Source organism: Macaca nemestrina, chromosome 11, assembly GCF_043159975.1.
Source record: "Macaca nemestrina isolate mMacNem1 chromosome 11, mMacNem.hap1, whole genome shotgun sequence".
Lineage (NCBI taxonomy): Eukaryota > Metazoa > Chordata > Mammalia > Primates > Cercopithecidae > Macaca > Macaca nemestrina.
Window position 1 is genome coordinate 63,485,689 of NC_092135.1, and position 22,878 is coordinate 63,508,566.

At 34.2% G+C, this 22,878-nt stretch overlaps 1 protein-coding gene across 5 annotated transcripts in view; it reads left to right on the top strand.

The window, feature by feature from the left end:
• LOC105483311 (cysteine and serine rich nuclear protein 3) overlaps positions 1-22,878 on the top strand; it is a 220,112-nt gene that overhangs the window by 88,086 nt on the left and 109,148 nt on the right. The window contains exon 1 of one of the 5 annotated variants that reach the window (XM_011744122.3): positions 17,415-18,145. The exons of 3 other annotated variants lie outside the window; for them this stretch is intronic. The gene's annotated coding sequence lies outside the window, so the exon portion shown is untranslated. Of the gene's footprint in view, positions 1-17,414; positions 18,146-18,872; positions 19,992-22,878 lie in introns of those variants that run through there. One more of the 5 variants, XM_011744123.3, reaches the window with a different exon arrangement.

Consider the following 22,878-nt stretch of genomic DNA (forward strand, 5'->3'; position numbering starts at 1 on the left):
AACTAACCTGAACTCTTGTTCTTACCCATCATTCTGAAAACTTTTGCAGACTTTCCCGGAACAAACTGCTAACATCATTATTGTAACTGCACAGGTGAGGATCCTTGGACTCAAGATTGTGTCCTCTCTTTTTCCTCACCCAACATTTAGCAAATTCTTTTGGCTTTACTCCAAAAGATATTGAGAATAAATCATTTTTTACTACAGTGTGATCCAAGCCACCATCATCTATTATCTGGAAGTTTGGAATAGCCTCCTAATGAGGCCCCTGATTCCACCTTGCTGTCCTTTCAAACAGTCAGAGTCATCTTAAACCTTGTGCAGATCATGTATTCCTCTGCTCAGGACTCTCCACTGACTCTTTATTTCACTCAGAGTAAAAGTCAAAGTTCTTACAATGGGCTGCAAATTATAACACTGTCTGCTGATTTTCTCACTTCCCTGATCACATCACCTGCATCTGACTTCATCTCCTCACTCCCTCACTTGCTCACTCATCTCCAACACTCTGGCATCGTTGTTAGTCGTTGAACATCTTAGATCTTTTGCATTTGCTATTTCTTCTTTCTGGAATTCTCTGTACCCAAGATATTCTCTTGGCTTACCTCCTCACCTCCTTCAGGTCTTAGTTCAAATATTGCTTCTCAATGCACCCTTCCCTAATCAGAAAAAAATTGCTTACCGCCCCCTGAAACACAAGACTCTGCATCCTACTCCAATGCACTTACCACTATCTGATATGCTGTATATTTTAGTTAGTTTCATTTTGCCTACATATTTGCTTTGTCCCCTTTTTCTTCCACTTCCACCAGAATGAAAGCTCCTTGAGGGAAAGATTTTTTGTGTGTGCCTAGAATAGTACCTGTAATACAGATAGCATGTGCTCAATAGACACTTTTCCATGAATGAATGGAGTTTTCATTTTACAGATGAGGAAACTGGCTTCAAAAGTACAAAGCCCAAAACCATAGAGCAAGTAAGCTGTGCCACTAAGAATGGAATGTGAGCAATATGACTCCTGTGGCGTATTTTCTGACCCTTTTCTCCTAGAGGCCTCTAAATGGCTTGCCAAGTCATTCAGCCTCTTCTTTTGGGCCTGTTTGCCAGATATCAGAGTAGGAGCTGGGTAGTCAATGACTAACCTACCATACTTTCCCTACTCATTGATAGTGAAACTGAGATGGTTACACAGGTGAGAAGGACTACTTTCAATACAATTGGGCAAATAAAATGGAAACAATGACAAAAGGCTCTTATCCCAGTTTTGTGAATTCAGAGGCTGAGTCTTAATATGTGAGTAGGAATTAGTCAGATAAAGGAAGAGGAGCTATTTTAGATAATAGGAATAGCATGTGCAATGTCGTGGAGGCATAAGGTTGCATTTTATGTTCAGTTTCTATTATTGGGGTATAAAAAGCAACATAGGATATGATCAAAGATAAGACTGAGACAGGAAGTGGAGGCCAGATGGTGGAGGGACTTGGTGCCATGCCTAGTATCTTCACAGTGTGTCCCTCAGGAGTTTAGCAGGGGAGTTCCTTGGTTTAGATTTGTGTTTTAGATTGCCTACCTGGTAACGCTGTGAAAAGGGGGACCAGTGACTAGACCTAGTGCCATGGTCTCTTTAGGAGAAGACAGCAGTAGCAGGGATGCTGCTGAAGGTGCAGAACTGAGAAACATTTGGAGGAAAAGTCAGTGATTATCAGTGACTAAATAAGTCAAATTAGGGGTAGGAAAGGAAAGTATTGAGGGTAATTCCAGGTTCTTGGATTCAGCAACTGGGATAGTGTTATTGGACCAAGGTATGAGATGCAAGAGGAAAGGGATGTTTGATGGCATTGACTATAGGTTCACTGTTTGACACACTGACTTTGTGATTTCTGAGGCAAATCCAAGTGGTGAAACAAGTTTGAAAGTCTAAAGAGATGTCAAGACTAGAGACGTAGATATGGAGGTCATCTACAAAAAAAAAAAAAAAAAAAAAAATCAAACCCTGAGAATGGATTAGATTGCCAAGGCAAACAGAAAGCGAGCAGGAAGTAGTGGGTCAAGAACTCTGGGGACCTCCAAGTGGGAATGGTTGCAGGAGAGAAGACTGGATGAAGAGGGACCTGCATGGCAACCAAGAATCAAAAGTCAGAGAGGTGGAAGAAAACTAGGAGAATTTAACGTGAGTGACAAAAATAGAACATTTCCAAATGTCTGAGAAAAATAAGAAAAAGAATATCTGTACTGAAAAGATCAGTTTTAAAAGATCGGTGGGAGGAGATTCATTGAATCTGAATGAGAGATGAGAAATTAGAATAATTCTCAAAAATATTGGACATAAAATGAGGGTGGAACAATATCAATAGAGCAATGCAAGAAGAGCTTCTCTTGTTTTGGCTTTTGAATAAAATGAGAGGGTGTGATCTGAACTGATAGTTAGCCTGAACACACTGAAATTACCCAATAGTTGTTTACAGCTGGTACCAGCTCTAATTGACTAACTTATCTATTTGGATTGGTTGGAAACCAGAGTCATTGCTAAATATTTTTAATATTCTCCTCGGTGTGATTATAGGCTGAGGGGAAGTCGAAAAGGAAAGGTGGCAAAAGTGGCAATCTTGTATAGCAAGGGTCAGCAAACTGTGGCCTGTGGTACAAATCTGCCTCACTACTTGTTTGTATGTGGCCTTCAAAGAGTGGTTTTACATTTTTAAGTGATGAAAAAAAGAAAGAAAAGAATACTTCATGATACATGAAAATGTTATTAAATTCAAATTTTAATGTCTACATATAAAGTTTTATTGGAACACAGTCACATTCATTTGTTTACGTACATTTATGTATTTGTTTATCTACAGCTGCTTTCGCGTTAAAACAACAGAGTTGAGTAGTTGTGACGGCAACCATATGTTTTGCAAAAGCCTAAAATATTTACTGTGTGGCTTTTTACAGAATAAACTTGTTGACCCCTGGTTTATAGTATCATATCGGTGAAGAAAGAGGGAGAGTGAATTAGAGAGAGGGAGAAAATGAGATCAAGGGCACATAAGGAAAGATTGGCCTTGAAAAGAATAAAAGGATACTTCATCTTGTAAAACTGGGGGAAAGGATGATAGGACTGTGCAAATATAGACCAGTTTGTTGATGCTGGAGGAGAAAGAGGAGGGAGCTCCCCCACAACCATATATACCCCACACTCTAAGTTAAATGTGTTGGCTGCCATTGATCATGACATTTTAGAGGACAAAAACTGTGTCGTATTCATCTCTGCCTCCCCCACAGCTTTCAGCACAGCGCCTTCCTTTCAGCCATTCTCACTAAATATTTAATTGAATCCCAGGTGAAACTCTATTATAAGCACATTCCTAGAAACCTCTGCCCTTAGGGGCTTGGATTTAATTCTCTTACTATGTAGCCTGCATTTATTAAAGTTTGAGGTTATGTTTAGAGGTGTGAAGAAAATGGAATCCGGTTTCTTAGTTAATTTTCACTTTGCTAAATGGAGTCAATATTGTTAGAGAGAGTTAATATTCTTATTAATATTGGCCATTTTTCCCTTTTTTCAACCTGAATAGTTCCATAAATTACTAAGGGAATTTTGAGAATAAATATTATACAAAGATAAGGTATTCATGCAGATTTTTAAAAAGCCACTAACAATGTAAAAAGAAAATCAGGACCACAGGGAGAGTTGAAAAATTAAGGGGGGGAAAAAAAAACTATTGTACAGTAGAGAATATGGCAACATTTGGTTATTTTATTTGGCCAGCATGGTGGATTTTAAGAGTCTGAATATTAATGTCCTTGGGTATACTCTACTCATTCACTGCCATTGTCACAGTTGCTGGTGTCTTATACCTGCTCATACAAATATACTGCCAGCCTGGATCTTAAAATAATTTAAATGTATAATTGCTGATGAAGGGTTATCTGAAAGCACAAGAGCAGTCCACATGACCTGCTTGGGGTTTACCTTTTATCGTGGCATGTAGATTTTCAAAGGTTTTACATAAGTTAGTGAGCAATTTTCTCTGCCTTCAGGGAGGACCATATCTGTATCATTTAAGTTGCTATTTACATTTAAAAAACATTTGTAGAAAAGAAATCCATCATTCCATTATTAAACAAGGGGAAAATATTCAGGTTAAGATAATAAAAGAGTTTGTAAGACACACACACACACACACACACACATACATACACACATTTACATGAATATACACATTTACTCTGATTAGTCAAATCACCAGATCCCTCTTGTTTCCTATGTAGCCATGATAATTACAAATTAAAAAAAATTAAACAGCATGCATGTGAAAGTGTCCATGATTTTACCTACTACTCAATTGATTGTGAATGGGAAAATTAATTTTGCCAGCACTCAGTTATCTAATGTTCTTTAGTTCCCCACAATCAATCTTTGCATCTCTAAAGGGAGCTGTGCAAGTGGTGACCTATAATGACATTCATCTTGCCATGATTATTCTCATTATTAATCTTCTAACAGGCATAGGTTGCTGAAAGGGATACTCTATTGTGACTGATGACAGTGGTATAGTACCCAACTAACCAAATCTACAAACTCATCTAAATCATCTATGGTACAGCATAGACTAGAGTGCAGCATAGGCTTCAATAACGTGATGTGTCAGAGACTACTGAGAGAGAGAGAGAGAGACAGAGAGAGAGAGAGAGAGAGAGACAGAGAGACAGAGAGAAATGTGCAAAGAAGAAAAAAAGCAAATTACTTTGCCTGTTAATCATATAAAAATTTGAATATAGGAGTTTTTATTTCTTCTGACTGTTTTCATTATATTCAAAATTTTGGTTATCTGGTACTTTGCTACTTTTATTAATAAATCTCTCTGGTACTAGAAAAAGAGCCTGGTCCATGAAGGTGAAACATACAAATAATACAGTCTGTCAACTATTAATCTCTACTGATGAAAGTGTTCCCTCTATGGTATAATACTCCTCATAGATAAAGGCTAAGTGAAATAAGATATGGTCTTCAGTTGAACAAGCTTTTTACTATCTTAATTTTTAGCTTTCTAACTGGTAAACCTTTAAATACACTAGACCAAGATAAATGCTGGGAAATTGACATTTTTAAAAAACTGAACAAAAAATAATTTATTAATAGACTTTATGCAAGGAGTCCCAGAGTCATTCACAAGTAAATAAAAGAAAAGGGATGTGTGATGAAACTAATAGTGGTACTAATGAGGAAAATCAGGCTCTATTGTCACCATTTAGCTTTGACACGTTAGAATGTAAAATAATACAATTAAAACAAGAGATCTATAAAAATAAATATTAAATGTATTGTACACTTTAAGTATCTTCCTATTCTATTTGTCCCATATTATGAAATCACTCTGAATGCAATTTTTTTTTTTTTTTTTGAGATGGAGTATCGCTCTGTCACCCAGGCTAGAGTGCAGTGGCGCGATCTTGGCTCACTGCAAGCTCTGCCTCCCGGGTTCACACCATTCTCCTGCCTCAGCGTCCCAAGTAGCTGGGACTACAGGCACCCACCACCACTCCCTGCTAATTTTTTGTATTTTTAGTAGAGACAGGGTTTCACCGTGTTAGCCAGCATGGTCTCAATCTCCTGACCTCCTGATCCACCCTCCTCGACCTCCCAAAGTGCTAGGATTACAGGCATGAGGTTATATTTTTCTTAAACTAACAGATCATTTTGTGCTCCTCCTTATCCAAAGACAAAGATTACGATTAGATTCTATTGCTTTCCTTAGGAAATGTTCTTGTTATTTTACCCGGAAATTTTCCCCTAGTTATATGGTGGAAATGTTTATTGAATGGGAATATCAATGTAAATAGTATAGATATAGCCATCTCTAGAAGCAGAAGAAATTGCTCTGTGACTTTTGTAAAGCCCTTTTGAAAATTACCCATGTCACTAGCCTGTGGAGGAAGAGAACTGAGTAGTTACTACCTTTTGCTAGTAATCACCTCAACCACAACTTTTATAACTCTCACGAACAATCCTTATTCATCCATCTTTCTTTTTTCCTGCATCCTCTTCTGTCATGATACTCTGTAGCTAAGCCAAGCTTTACACTACCTTTTCTCTCCACTCGTAAGCTATCTGGTTCCCACTGAATGAGTCTCTCTATTCCCTACAGCCATCCTATCTACTCTGATAGTGTCCACCTAACCCACAGGAAGCATAACTGCAGTTTTGTAGCATTTGCTATCAAATGGAGTTTGAGTTGTTCAAATCATTCTGTTTTAGGTAGGAAGCAAAGCAATTCAGCAATCAGGTGTACTATCTAAAAGCAAAGCTCAAAATATCTATGTATAATTTTGTTAACTGCTCAATCAGATATGAAGTGCAGATCCTTATGGTAAACCAGACTTTTTCCGTTTATGTACTTGGGTTGCAGATGTGATCTTTTAGTGGTGTGTCTTTAATCGCTTTAAACTGTTTGTTTCACTAGTGTTCATGATGTGATTTGGCTCACTGGAGCTTACATTTGAGAAGCAAAAAATGCTATTACTTTTATATTTAGTGATAGCTGTCCACTTCTGCATAGTGGATTTAGGGCCAGAAGACATGCCTTTAAATACTACCTGTCTTACATACAAAAGGAAATACTTTAATTCCTTTTATTAGTTAGTAAGGACTACTACTTGTCAAATTCTGCCTTTGAATAAAATTTAAATTTTTCTGCAGTTAAATAATAAAAAGTCAGAATACTTGAGTTGAAAAGAGCATTAGTCTAAACTAGCAAAGTGGCCACTCGAAATCTTTATGCCTTACATTTGTCATCAGTAAAACAGGATAAAGTTACAAGTAAGTGGTCCTTCTACCTTTCATGTCTACCTAAACATGAAAGCAAATGTTTACAACTTCTTAGGAGAAAATTTGAGTCCATCCAAGGTTGAATATATTCAAGTTAGGACACACAGCCCCCCTAAAAGACCATATGAAATTGAGCTCAAAACGCGAGAATGGTTGATTTTTTTTTTCTCTTCTTCAAGAGTAATTTCTTACTTTTTCAATTCAGTAATGATTCTTCTATTTGTTCTGGTTTCTTGATATTCTACAAAAAGTCATTTTAATGTTGGCAATTTATTCACTGAATCCAAAATGGACTGTTTATTTGGATTGTATTCTCTCTACAAATATTACATTTACTCTCTCTTCAGAGAATTTAATGCCAATGTTTACAAAATTGCTGCAACACAGTCCACACCGTAATTTCTTTTGTCTTAGGAAATTATCCACAGCAAGCTTAAATTTTAATATTTGCTACCCACAGTATGTTCTTTCTCTTAAATGGAAAAGATAGACAGTTATGATAGACAAAAAAACCGGTAAGGAATTTCTATTTTGTAAATCCTTTTTCTTTCTGGTCTGTTTGTTGTAGGTTTAACTGGGATGGGCAGGGAGGGATTCTCATTATTAATCGATGTCTCAATAAGTATTTCTTACGTTAAATACTAATAAAGTCCACTGAAATTAATTCTGGATGAATATACATGAAAAGCCCTTATATATGTAATATTAATTAACACATGAACATTTTATTCTAACTTCATTTTTTATTTAACTCATGCCATGAGTTGACAGAAAGCTTTTGTTGACAGAAGTAGTATTATATATTTGCTGATGTGTTGATTCAAAATGTAAAAATGTTTACAAAGGGCCGTTAGCAAAGCCTGAACATCCCCTGATGTACAAGTATCACTATTTTAAAAGAAATCTACCTGTGACTCCAAAGAGACTATGTTAGATAACAGTGTGCAAAATCACAGAACTGGTCTTGGACAGACGTGGAGGCAGGTTGAAGCACATCTCTTCTGCATTTGAAAGAAAAAGAGGGAAAGGAGAAAAGTCATTGACAATGGGGATGATAATGATGATTGGTACTTGAGAGAAGGGCCCAAGAAGTTTTATCAGTAGGATAAATTTTTAACAAGGCTGAAAATGTGTTACCAGCTGTGGAACAGCTGCAACTGGGGGAAAAATGCAAGACATTTTGTCTGATCCAATTCTCATAACCCTGTTGTTGGGGGAGTAAAAGTATATGCAGTATCTCCAGATTTTCATCTGGTTTATTTAGACAAGCTTGAAAAACACAAACTGGAAGTAAGTGTTAAACAATAATTCTGTCCTCTGAGCAATTTGAATTGTACCAGCACATTCTAAAGATAGCTGTCTCAAAGCTCGTGTCCACTTTATGTCTATATTCTAAAAGCACTTTCACAAACACTTGTTCAATAGTGTTGGGTGTTTCTCATGGTAAGGTCTGTGGTGGACTCTAAAGATACAGATACGAATAAGACAAGGCCTTTGTTCTTGAGATTGCAGTTTATTAATATCTTTCAAGAAATACAAACACATTAATAAGGCACAGTGTTATAAAATTTATAGTAGCGTAATAAAGAGATATGAAAGAGAGAGAAAGGGACAAGTTTTTTCACTCCATGTTAAAGGATATGGGAAGAGGCTCCAAAGAGGGGGCCCTTTAGAGCTGAGCCTTCAAGAGGGTGGGAGAGTTAACTTGATGAAGGAAAGAAGAGAGTGTGAGAAGTCAGAGGATGATATTCACATTACTGCTGTGCTACAGACTGAAAATGTGCTTCTATACCAGAGCCTCCCATTTGCAGCCAAAGATTTATTGGGCAATACAAATTAAACGCTACCTCTCAAATTGTTGCCTGGGAAACACTACGTGAGGACTGGTTCTCTTTTAGGACACAATTGTGAAAGCAAAGTAAATATGGCCTGAGAAAGACTCCGTACTTCTATATTTGAATCCTGGTGAAGGAGTGGATGGACTGTAACCTAGCTTAATAGTCAGACAAAATTGAAAACCTAACTTAGGAGTGTGCACCTGTAATGATAACTGAGTCTTGGGCAACCCAGTGGTCATACTTCAACCACTCATAGACTGCTAAGTGTTCAAACTGTGTTCAAATAAGGTAAACGTCAACCTGTAACCAACCCAGCTGTTTCTGTACCTCATCACCCTTTTTTTGTCTATAAATCTTCTCCCACCACGTGGCTGCGCTGGAGTCTCTGTGAATCTGCTGTGATTCTGGGGGCTGCCCAATTCGTGAATCGTTCATTGCTCACTTATACTCCTTTAAATTTAATTTGGCTGAAGTTTTTCTTTTATCACAATTAATAACCATAACAAAATTCAATGACAATATGCTTAGGTTCAGAAAACTTCAGCACCAGGTCTCTCTGGGATAGCAAGAAAGCACGAGTTCAGCTGCTGGACTTTTGTCTTCCAGGCACCCTCAGAGTATAACAGAGACATAGTATAAAGACACTAATATTTTTCCAATTAGACGCATGTGCCACAGGCCTTCTCTGATGTGTCTGCTGTTAAATTTCACATGAAACTGCATAATGCCCAGCTACAAATTTTTGTAGCTTCTGAAGATCTTCCTCCAACTTAAACAAGTACCACATCCCTGTAGTGCCCTTGTAATTTTTCGTGAAAATAAAATCTCCCCCACTCCCCCAGACAAGTAAACTAATTCATCATGATGTAGGGTTTGGCAGCTGGCTCTGTAGTGTCACTCCCTGACACCTAAATGTGCCACCTCTAATCACCCCTTTTGATCTATCGCCACCTAGGGAAAGAATGGAAACAGTTATGTGAACCCCCTTGCAGTACCTGGGAAGCAAATTTAGAAGAGCAGCATAGTGTGTGATTTCTTAAAGAAAATTTTCAAAGAAATCTGTTCCTCAATCAAAGCAATCAAGTCTTTAGGGATCCTAGTATGGCATCAAGTTTCAAATTCAGCCTCAGGGTGGAGAGTAGTAGCAAAGATCAATTTCCTTGATATCTAAAAGCTTAAACATAACAGCAGTTGCAATTATTTAAACGGTATTCCTTTAAAAAAATGCTTTTCTTCTGATTAAAATAATGTTTATTATAACTAATTCCATTACAGTAACAATTCTAATATTAAATTTGGCATTATATTAATAACAGAAAGATGGAGAATATAGAAAAAACCAAAGTAGAAAATTAAATGGACCTATTATATAATTCTAAGAGATTTTATCATTTTGATTATATTTTTTCTATTATTTTACATTCATGTATATTTAAAACACCGAGATCACAGTGTGCATATTGTTTTATACTAGCTGACAATCTCTTAATTTTTTTTATATTTGTCCCTAGTCTTCCTCTATAGCTATTAGTTGTCATCATATTTGTTTGTATTTCTGGCCAATTTTTTCACTGATTATTATTTTGTAAACATTCTTATTGTTTTTACAAAATCATAATGACTGATTTTAATCACTATCTGATATCCTACTATATTAGTAAATGTGTATATATCCTACTATATATATAAATATCTATTAAATATATTTGGGTGATTTAAAGCTTTAATTATTATAAATGTGGTTTCTTAAAATTTTTTTATATGTAAAAGTTGCATTCTTCTTGTTGCTACCTGGTTCCACAGTAGCCATAGAATATAGTAAATTGGAGTGATGTAGCCATAGGCTTCCTAGGGCAAATAAATATTGTATAAATATGATGTAACGAATATATAGAGACAACTTTCAAGCACCTCACTGTGAGTGACTGGGAAACAGTAGCAGTATAATGCCCAATTTTGTCTCGGCTATCATAATTGAATGTTCCATAGATAATCATCAGTAATTAAAAAGGCAAAGATCCAAATCATGCTATGGCCTACAAAGAGTAGCAGTTGCTGTAGTATCCATGGTTGTCAGCTAAAGTTATCAGGGGGCATAATATTCCAATAAAATGTGTTTACACTCCTCTCTGTTCTTAATACCACATAGTCGGCTATTCACATAAGAAATTCTTAGAATATGTAAGTAGAGTTTATTAAGACTGTTATCAAAATAACTTGTTTTTACTAGTTTGTTTACAAGGCTAAGTGCTTTTCTTGAATGAAATGTTGATGTTCTAAACTAATAAAGGTGTGAAAAGAATATCTGTCCTTTAGCAAGACCACGAGGATTAAATACCACTACCTTCTAATATGAACGAACACATGTGTACTATAACAACATGTGTATATAGCAGTCATACCCCAGTGTAAGAAGGCTGTATAATTTCCTTCCTTCCAAAAATAAAAAACAGAGCCAAATATGTTTGGATCATGGTTTCATGTAATAGTGCTCTTTGATAAAAATAGACATGAATAATGAATACTAAATAGGAAGCTGACTATATGAACAAGAAAGAAAATGCATGCCTCATATCAAAGAAGCCAGTCACTAGCATTAATAGCAAGCCATGGAATTAAGCTCATTAAAACATTTGCCTAAAGGAGAAATCTAATTTATTTCTTGTATTTATTCATGTTGTATGATTAATAGAAAGCATGGAGGTAGATTTCCTGATCAGGAGCATGAGTTTAATCTGCACAGAATACTTTTATATAGTTTTCTTACATGAGTATTACAACTGATGGTCTTCAAGATTTGAAGTTTTATTGTAAACAAAGTAACCACTCTTTGTTCTTTCTTAACCTTTAATCAGGCCACTGAGGGAAATTCCGTGCTTTTAAAAGTTAACTGTGACAGACAGAATTGTCTATCTGGGTTCATAGACAGAATCTATGAATCTCCCTTCTTCCAAACCCTCTGTCAAATTCATTCTTTTAAGAATCTCCTTAGTTATTTAATAAAACTCAGTTGTAATCAAACCAGTCAAATACCTTGTATGACTACAGACAGACTCTAAGACGCATTTCAAACATCCCAGCATTACAAATGCACAGTCCTATCGAGATAAAAAAAATCTTAGCATTTTCACAGTGATTTTTAGTTTCCTTCACACAGACATTAGTCATGCCTCATTATCTGTGTACATTCTAGCCCTTCTGCCTAGAATACCCTTATATTCCGTAAAAGAGCTCCTACTCATTCCTGAAGATTTATTTCCCATGTTACCTCTGCTGCAAAGCCCACCATGACTACCTTAGATAAGATGTCACAGTAGAGCCATACTGGGTTAAAACCACACTACCTGGGTTGGATTACAGTCTCTATCGCGTGATGCCTCAATGGTTTCATCTGTAAATTAGAGATAGTAAAAGTAGCTACCTCATAGGCTTGTTGTGACAGTTATATGAGTTAATTAATATATGCAGAGCCCTTTGGATTTTGTAAATTCTTGATAACTATTAGCTATTTTTAGATAGTATTGTGCACACCACCACATCCAACTAATTTTTAATTTTTTTTTTTAAAGACAGGGGCTCACTATGTTGCCCAGGCTGTATATTCTTATATATTCTTCAATTATAGAACTCATTTCATTGTGCTGTAACATCTCTTTTTATCTGCTCTTGCCTCTAGATGAAGAGGCACTTAGCTTGCAGACTGCAATCTCCCTAACATATCAGAACAATGAACTTCGTTCCAAGACTATAGAACTCAGTGAATGTAAAATGGATAAATGTACGAATTAATGCATAAATCAATAAATGAACCCAGATGAATAATATGCCAAAGTTGTTTCTGTAAGTCTCTGTGATACAAATAAAAGTATGCTCATTCTATTAGCCAAGTATTTGTGGATTTGTATTGGTGAAATAAAATATAGAAAACTATTTTTCTTATGCCTTGACCCCAAAAGCAGTGTCATAACCCTTTTGCTTATGGTGCAACCAATAATAGGACTGATGGGTTTTCCATCAATCCTATTTTTTTTTAAACCTGCTCCGTTCATATTTGACTTTAGCGTATGCTATTTTACTCCATGTTTTATTTTGTCACAGTTTAGACATCTAATTCAGCATAAGAAGAAATCATTACAGTCAACATTTATGGTCACTAGGAAATAAATGTATCTTTCGTATTCTCTGAGAGAAGGTTCGCTTCATTTATTCTTTTCTCTGGATAAATGCTGTTTTCTAATGCCTTTGTAATGATAGAGACTTAAGGGTGGGGAAAAAATCTGGATACTTTCTTCTCTATGTCACTTTGTATAAAGACTTCTTTACGGCCATGTTCAAATGATTTATGTACATATTGTAGATGCAGTAGCAGCAATTATAGAGCTATCCTTACCACTTAACCTGCAACATTCTGAATGGCCATTCACTGACCACTTAAGCTAACATCTGCTGCTTTGGTAGTCTAATATCCAAATAGAATGAAAAATCGAAAGGATAAAACTCCAGTAGGCTTGTTTACTTCAATAGGTAATGGTGGCATGTGTGTGTATGTATGTGTGTGTGTGTGTTTTAAGTCTTAGTTTGCATTATCCAAAATTATCTGTTTTTTATCTTTGCATAACTAAAACATATGTGTCTTTTCCACATTTTTTCCCTAAATTAGAAATCAGACACAAGAAAAAAATATAAACACTATCCACTGCGTACTTTATTTAAGTGAGATCCTATTGTTTTACAGTTATTCTCAGCCTCCCAAACATAACATTAACAATGTTTGATACTAATAATTTTTCACAGTGCTGGAAAGTTAACTAACTGAGGCAAATACAAATAAAAATACCTGTGAAATTACTGAATCTGTGTAATGAAACTACTTTAATTAATGCTCTTTTGGATCTAATTGGCAGCTTAATCATTGAATCATTGACTTTTAAGGCTATCAATAAGATCAGAGACCAGTTTATCTAAACAATTTTAAATATTTCATCATTCTCACTGATGGATTCCTTTCTTCTCCTTCCTCTGTCACCGCCTTTATTTCATGCCCCCATTGTTTCTCCCTGATTCTTTATCAGATCCCAGCTGCTGCCCCAGTGCTCCACCAGGCTAGCCCCTCCTCAACTGTCAAAATTGTCTTCTTTACTCATTGCTTTGCCCATACCTCTTATCTTATCCCCTGGTGACTTTACAATGTCCTGCATGTTGCAAACATCTTCTCACCCTCAGCTTCAGAGGGATCTAAGAGAGAGCACCAGACATCCTCCTTCAAAATCCCAATATATGCCTAAATCTCCTGTCACCCAAGTCTCTTCAAAGTCCCTCTTATTATAGTTAGTAAAGCTGTTGCCTTTATTTCTGGGCTTTTCCCAAAGTACCACTTACTACTAGGAACTCCCTTTTCTCCCAGAGTGCCCGTATGTGGCTTCTCCATCATGACAGCCTCAGGGCAGTGAATCCTCTTACATGGCAGCTCAGAGTTCTTGGACCGAGTGTTTCAAGAGGCTCAAGTGGAAGCCACAGGGTTTCTTAGGACCTAGACTTGGACTTTCCAGAGCATCACTGCTGCAGCCTCTACTGGCTAAGCAAGTCACTCAGACCAACTAAGGATAAAGGTGGAGGGAATCAGACTTTACTTCTTGCTTGAAAGAATTGCAAAGAATTTGTTGCCATTATTTTTATTCTATTTAAAATATTTTATTATGAAGAGAAGTTTTGTCTCTTCTAAATTATAATATCCAAAACTAACAGGATACATTACAATTTGACATTTGATAAATTATTTTTAATTACAAAAAGGATTTTTCTGATTTTAGCAGATATATTGAAAATAAATAAGTATATACATAAAATATATACTCACTCAATAAAATATACAAACTTTTGAAAAAGTACCATTTAACACTTTCATATAACATGCTCAGCACATTTTTTAAATTTTAAGCTAAAGAGATTATGATGTTCTTGAGAACAGTGTATATTTCATTTTTATATCCCTAGCAACTGTCTCAGAGCTTGATACACGGTATCCTCTCAATAAATGTTTGTTCAATTGAATTGAATTAGTCCTGGATTTTGAGGTTGACATAGCTAATTTATTGACTTCTCTGAATGTGTTGTGAAGGAGAAGAAAATAGAGCAAGAAAATCCAGCCTCATCAAGGGTAAATCCAATAGTAGCAACTGGTATGTATACCAGTTAATATGGTTCCAGGAAACACAGGTGATGGTGTTAGTAAATCTTTCTTCATGCAGTAGAATGTTCAAGAGATCATCCAGTTAGCATAAGTTCATGTCTAAATTACTGCAAGAACTGGATAACAAATATTTTGCATTACTTCTGATAAGGTTTGTTTATTTTGTAGGAAAGGGGAGTAAATAAAAGAATTCTATGAGGCCTATTTGTCTTTAGAGAAAAAAGAAGCTAATAAAGAGTCAATTGTAAGAGTTGACATAATTTTTTTCCAATTCACAGCTTCTAATATGGCAAAGTATTTTAAAACATCCTTTTAATCTTGGATGGAATTTGCTTCTTAAAGCTATGATCTTGTGTTTCTTTGTTAATTTCATATTTAAAAAATTCTTGGCCCATAAAATTGTTTTATAAGCTGAGCCACCATTGTTCTTTGTGTAATTTGAGAATCTCTGGGACTATCCTCTTGCCATCTCGCTGATTCCAGAGTTTTGATTAGAAGAATGGGCATATTTTGTAATTTGTTTTTCTCCTGAGGCAATTTTATGAGATTTCAAATTATAGTACTTCCTAAATTTAATTATATTTTTTCTGCATGTATTAGAAAAAAAAAATCACCTCTTACTTCCAAAAGTCCTATCTACTTGTTATACTTGTTTGTCTGTGTAGTTAGAATAATTTATTTAAAAAAAATTTTAAAGCAATCATTAGATTTTATATCATATCTTTCCATTTTATTAATATTAGTTGACAATACTTGGTTAAAGCCAATTTAAGGAATTGAAGTACAAATTATTGCTATAGGTTTCCATGACATACTTTCTAAAGACTTTTCTGTTCCCGGTGTGCAGTCTTGAAAACTAAGGCATAAGATGCTGAAATAATTCACCAAGGTCATCTATGACAATAGCTGACCTGGAGAGATTATTACCATCCCGTGATTCATTCTATCTCTTTCTAGTTCTGATATCTACCTCTAAATATCTTTTTCAACATGAATAAATTGTCAGGTTCTTATATTTAATACCATACACTGTAGACTTCCCATTGGAGACTCCCAATTTTACCGGTAATTTGTTTTAATTGCTAGCTACTTTCATATTCCTTGTATTTATTTATAGTTCCTTCTTATTGTTACATTATTCCTTTGCATATATACACACAAATTTCACATATATGTGGATTTTTTTCCCAATTTCCCAACTCTTGTTCTCCCACTCCCACTTTCTAAAAACTTACAAGTAACTTAGTTTTCTGCTGTTTCTTTCCTTCCATTGGGCAACCATTTTATTTCACTGTTGTTGAAGTGATGCAGTAAGAAAAAAATGGCTGCCTTTTGTTTACTTCCTTGTACATTAGCATGGGTAACATGATCAAATACATTAACTAGGATGTACATATCTTAAGAACCCAGAAGTATACTATAAACCAGAAACACTTTGTTTTCCCTTTTCTTTTAATGCCCCAAGGTTTTGCAGCTTTAGCATAGCTCTAATGCTGTGCTAAAAATGAACATTTGGGGACAAATGTATTAAAATGGTGGTATCTAAAACATACCTGAATATTTCTTTCAATGTTAAGAAAAACCCATCAAAAGGTATTTATTTAAGTCATAAACATTGTAAATCAATGCTAACCCTGCAAGTAATATTATAAAGAAAGATTAACTCATTGTATTTAAAAGCTAAGCTACTTAACCATACTTGCCTATTCTGGTTTTAAATTGTTTTTAAAACTTTCCATTGACACACAAAAAATTTTGAATTATAATATTTTTTGCCCCAAAAGAATTTCTTATTAATGAAGGCTTAAGGAAATATATATACATGTATATGTACATTCACTTTTTAATTACTGAATTATTTATAAGTACCATTAAATTACTATATATCTAACTATTCAGAAAATTTATTTTCTCATCTGTATTTTTGGTGCTTCTGACTTTTCCTTCTGTGTGTGCTCTTTGTTGCACTTTGCATGTATTTGTCATAAGATTTTCACTGAGACATAAAAGTAACAAGCTTTCAAACATCATTTTAATTTAGTCATTAAAGAGATAAGAAATCGATTTTTTAAAATAAATTCCAATAACTAAATAGTTCTTTATTTGGAAATCCACAATCCATTTTCAGTTTTGGAGAAATAATTTTATATATTTAAAAATATTTTTAGAAAGACAATCTGACTACACACACATACACACACATATTTGTATATATATATATTAATGTAACATTTGTGCAGTGGAAAATTCCTGTAAATGTTGAATAGTTTTCCCTGAAGCTACTTGTTAACATTGAAATCAGATAAGGTAAATCATATGTTTTATTGAGGTAAGTGGTCTAAAATAAGGTACTACAATTTAAAAAATTAATAAAAACCATATGTCCTTTAGAACTTAAATTGAAATCTGCATTGTTCCTTTAAGTCTGCTGTTCTAGGAATGTGTCATCCTTTGAAAAGATAAATTAATCATCTACTTCGTTTATATACATCAATAAAAAAGATTCACCTTCTCATCTACTTTATCAAAAGTAATTAGGATATCTATTTTTATTCATATATAGTATCTTTTAGTGATTGAGATTTTAATTGAGGTTATTTTGAAGGAAACAGCAATTATCTTTTTACAAAAAACAAAACACCAAGAAAAAGAAATGCCAGCAATCTAAAGGTTAAAACATATTGCTAAATCATTCAGTAGCACAAGGCTCTTTAATAACATTCGTACAAAAGTACTTTCAGAAAATATGAGATAAGAAATGGCTTTTTGCAAGTCCTCCTTCCTTAAATTATTATTCAGTCTCTTATTAAACTAAAATCTAGTTAACTTCTTTTGGAGCTTGCTCAAACATTTTCTATAATAATAATAAAAAAAAATCTTGTGAAGGGATTTCCATAAGTTGTGCTGCATTAGTGACTTAGAGCAGCTTCCTTATCTGTTATTCCTTCCTCCTAGTAGACCTCAGATGATAAAAATATCCATAGACACAGTGAAGTCAGTGGCACGCCTGGCTCTCTCAGACAAAACTCCATGTGATCACATATAGGCAGCCTCAGTGAGGCTGATGCCGTGCAGCAAGCAGTAGGTAATGAGTCTTTGTGCAGAGTGAAGCTCTTGTTGCTGAACAATAAAGCATATGGTACAAGCAATAAAACACAGGGCTGGGAAATTTAAGAAGATTCCTCTGAACCAGGAAGAACTGTGTCTTCGGTGATGCTGACACGTATTATAAAATGATCATTTATTTTGGATCCTAATGAATAAAGAGTGCAAGGACTAAGACTACAGCTATTTGAACAGGTTGGTGATTTTATAAATTACTCCAACACTTCCTTGTGTTTGACTGGATTTAAATTAGAATGGGCTGGTGTGTGTTTTCCCTTAAACAAAAACTTTGCAAGATATTTGTAGTGTATAATATTAAGGATGCACTTGAATTGACCCAATGCGATTAAATTGTCGATGTAGTCAGATGTGACAGAGAAATGTTGATATCATTATATTAAACTGAAAAGTTATTTATTCTATTTTAAAAATTTATGGGTAAGAAACAAATTCATCCAATAATTTTTAATTTCTTATGTATGCAGAAATAATATAAAAGAGAATACTACTAACAAATAGCTCACATAAAAAGCTTCAAAATCATTTTTCCAGTGTTAAAACAAACTGTATTGCAATAGTTTACATGTCTTATAAATTAGATAATATATCATTCAAAATTTGTTGATGTGTTTTAGTATACTGCAAAAGGAAGGTTTGGAATATTCAATTATTTGAATTAAAAAATTTAAAAACAAGGAAATTTTGAAATGTTAATAACACTATTAGAACAATGTATTTTATACTTTAGTAATACATATCTATATTTATTTGTTGTGTGCTTTTAATTTTTCATGTTATATTTCTTTTGACAAATGGAAAAGATTATTGCACAAAACCTTTTACTTTATAAATCTTATTCGTTGATACTTAGAGAAAAACAAATTTGCTTAATTTTTAAGAAGAGATTATTTAATGATGCATATTTTTGTTGGTTTACCATTTAGAAAGATTATGCGTCTTTATGTATATTTATAAAATGTGTACACACATGACCTTTTCTATGTAGAAAATAACCACTTCTTGCATTTATGAGCCATAGAGAAGTTTCTGTTTCAAATAGAGAGATTGTTGTGTGTAGCAAAATAAGGGAAGAAATAACTGGAAAATAATAGCACAACACTGAATCTGAATATCTTTGCCAAAGCCAGACGAGCGTTGCTGCTATATGAATCTTTAGATTTAAATACATAGTTTAACTTTGCTCTACATTTTTACTGCTGTATTGTTTTAAAGGCATCCTGGGACCTAAATTCTTTACAATTAATTTTTGGACACCACTTAGGATGATAGTCTCTAAGGCACTTGGGCACATTTAACATTTTACAGAATTACTATAGTGACCTCATGTATTTGTGTAGTGACTAATATAAATTTATGCCTGTAAGATGCTGTTTAAACCACAGCAGCAAAAAGAAATAGCCCATGTGCCTGATTATACGTGCAATATGTATTTGAATTTTTTAAAAAGCTGTGTTTCAAAAACAAGGGAAGTTAATGAAAATTTAAAATTGGCCTTCCACACGTATTTAAATGAAGCATTTGACTATTTGGGTTTCCTTGGTTACCATAGTCGCTGCTGACAGCTTCTTTTGGTGGGGAGGGAGTAAGCAGTGAGAATAGGACTCTAAAACAAAGCGTTAAAATCGTTTATCCATTAATAGACACGGGGGAATGTGATGCTGACAGCCCAGTAAAACCCGTGCCCACTCCCCATCGCGTATTCCTGCTCTCCCGTGATTCAGGTAGCCTGGCAGAACCGCAGTTCCACAATTCCTTACCCAGCATTCCGTTTCAGCTGCTGGAGGACTGCCTGAGCCTTATGCAAATGAGACCAGCTCGGAGGCTTTGACTGCAGAAGCGAGAGGAGGGGGGCAGAAGGGAGTTCAAAGGTCACAGGGTGGAAAGCTGGATCAGTTGCCTGAAAAAAAATGTACTGGGCTTCTCTGCAGCAGTGTTTTGCAGCAGTTAAATGAAGTGTGCTTTATTTCTGAGAGTGAAGATTTTACAGCGTGTGTGCCGTAGTCGTTTATAGTGCACGCAGGTATGGTGACATTTCATGATGCGCCTGATTTTTTTTCTATTAAAGACACTGATGAGCATTGGCTATTTTAATTCATCGTGGCAATTGGCAGGGTGTTCCTGGTTTTCAGGATTCCCTTAACTAGTTTATGTTTTAATTTTCTTCTTCGTATTTCTCTACTTGAAACATGGGTGTTTTATTCCAATAGAATAATTTCATGTGAGAAAAAACTGGGTTTAGGCTTCTAAATAATTCCTTTTCGGGGGTAAGTTCTTTATTGAAGAGAGATCTCTGAGTTGAAACATCTAGATAAATATCGAGGCTTACAACTTTCAGAGGATTTTCACATTTTTTAAAGAAATGTGTTTAAAATAAGATCTGAGTTCCTAGCCTAAGATTCTTGTGATGTATCTGGTATTAAATAATGGAGTTCTTTTGTTCATATCTCACACAATCTCATAAGGACAATTTTAATAAGTATATTTTCATTCCATTTTAAGGGTTTTGGTTTTCAGAGTTTTTGTTCTATGTTTTATTGCCAAACATCTTCTCAGAGCAATAATTTCTTATATTGGGGCTAGATCCTTTAAACCCTTCTTTGATTTTTATAATTGTTATAAATTCTCTTTGGGACTTTTTGGATAATGCTATTTGAACTTAATGTGTTCAGCTTCCTATGACTTTTCCTTTCAGTTAAGTCTGCATTGTAAAGTGATCCTTATAAATGTCACAGACAGGACAAAAGTCTTCTTTTTATGCACGAAATATCACACTTTTGTAAAATGTATGATTACATGATAGGAAAGTCTGTCCTGCACCAAACAAATGTGTACTCACTTTTATTGTTCATTTTTTAAATTTCTAAAACATATTTTCAAACAAACTTAATTAAAACAGTACAATCAAACTGTTTACTCCTATCATTAAAGCATTTAAGTATATCAATTCAGCAGTTACAATGTTGATTAAAAAATGTTATTTTCATTTGCATCAACTGTGCATCTGTCTGTATTACAGGTTGTATGTGCATGAAAATATGTTGGAAAAGATGAAGAGGCAAAAATAGCTTTTAGCCATGAAATGACTGCTTTATGTTTTTATATTTGCATAAGATATTTAAAAATGAATTTTATGAAGCTTACATACAAAGATCGAGTACACATTTAAACTTAATTACTTTCTTTGCCCTGAAAAGAGGGAGTTAATTTTATTATAATGATTAAGATGAGGTATTTTGGCAACAATATGTTTTACTGTAAAATAGAGGGGGCCTTGAGGAGAAACCAAAACAGGAGGATAGCTATTTAAAACAGTGAAGGATAGTTATTTCCAGTATTTATAAAATTCACTTAGTGGTTATTCAGGGCCAGATTCTCACCCTTTATCACTCTATGGGGACAGTATGACATTTATCCAGGATCCTGAGATTAATTTAGGAAAAGGAATTCATGTTTTGTTGAGCTTTTAAAAAATTCAAAAACTGACATTTTCTTCTAAAGTGTTTCTCTTTTGAAACTTTCAATAATGACTTCAGGTAAAAGGAGTATTGTTTAAATTAGCTGTTTTCTTTTTATGTTGGTCAGAATATGCTGTCCTCTGGTCCAAACAATATTTATAGGCTTTGCTTTTATATATATATATATAATATTATATATATATAATTGTTTTATATATATGTTTAAAACAATAAATATATATGCACACACATATGTATAAAAATATATGTATGTTATACATATTATTGCATATATTATGTATATACACACACATATATATATACACACACACACACACACACATATATATATATGTATTTCAGGCAGCCAAAGAAAATATTTTTAGTGGTACATCATATTTAATCCAACAATTTTTTTCTTAAAATGTTTAATTTTATATTTAATTCAGTAGCGCCTGTAGTTTGTGTCTACTAATCCCTGTGTGTGTTATAGGCAGAGAGGGAGAAAAGAACCAAGTTTAACATTCATTTAGGTAGTCCAGTACTTTTAACTTTGTAAATGCAACTTCTATCACAGAGCATGTTCTGAATATGGAAATAAAAACAGTGCGGGCAAAGAAGGAAAGCCCATGAAGATTCTTGGAGAAAACGTGATAATAGAGAAATGTGAAATAAAGAGAATTGTTGTGATTCTGTGAACCACGAGAGAGCTATATATGTCCTGCAGCTAATTTATGGCTTTGAATATCCTGGATAATTTATGTCTCTATGCAGATTCACTCAAAACTTTGAAGTCTTTTGCAATAGCTCGAGCCATGCTACTTCCATACAAATCTCAGCAGCATATACACAGTAAGTCTGTAGTCTGAATATCTAAACGTATCTAGAAAAAAAGATGCATTTGTGTAAATACAATTCAAATCAAATTTGAGAAGTAAAAGAATAAATAGAGTAATCTAAAAACAAATCTTTGGGGATATGCACTTAGTCTACTTAAAGAGATAGTGTTATATCAGGCTTCAAAGGAATCTTTGAGGATTTTTCAAAAATGAATTTCCTGCTCTTTGATTACCAGTCTGTCTTTGTCATCACTTGAAACTAGAGACCATATTGTAGGCTTGGAAAAGATTTCAGGGCAAACATGTTCTACTCAGTCTAGCAGTGTGGAACATAGTCTAAAATCTACAAATAACTGTTGTCATCTCAAAATCACATGTGTAGGTTTTAAGTTTTATTATTGCTATATTTCTTCTCCTGAACTTCTGGAGCCTATGAAATAGAAAAAAAAAAAAAAAAAACAACTAAATTACTGAAACATGTAGAAGGAAAATGCTCAAAATAATTGAATATTCAAAATAATCACATTTCTCTATTTTAATATATTTTAAAATAAACAAAACAATTGTCTTTTTATTGCCTATTCTAGAATTTACATAAAATTCCATCAATTTT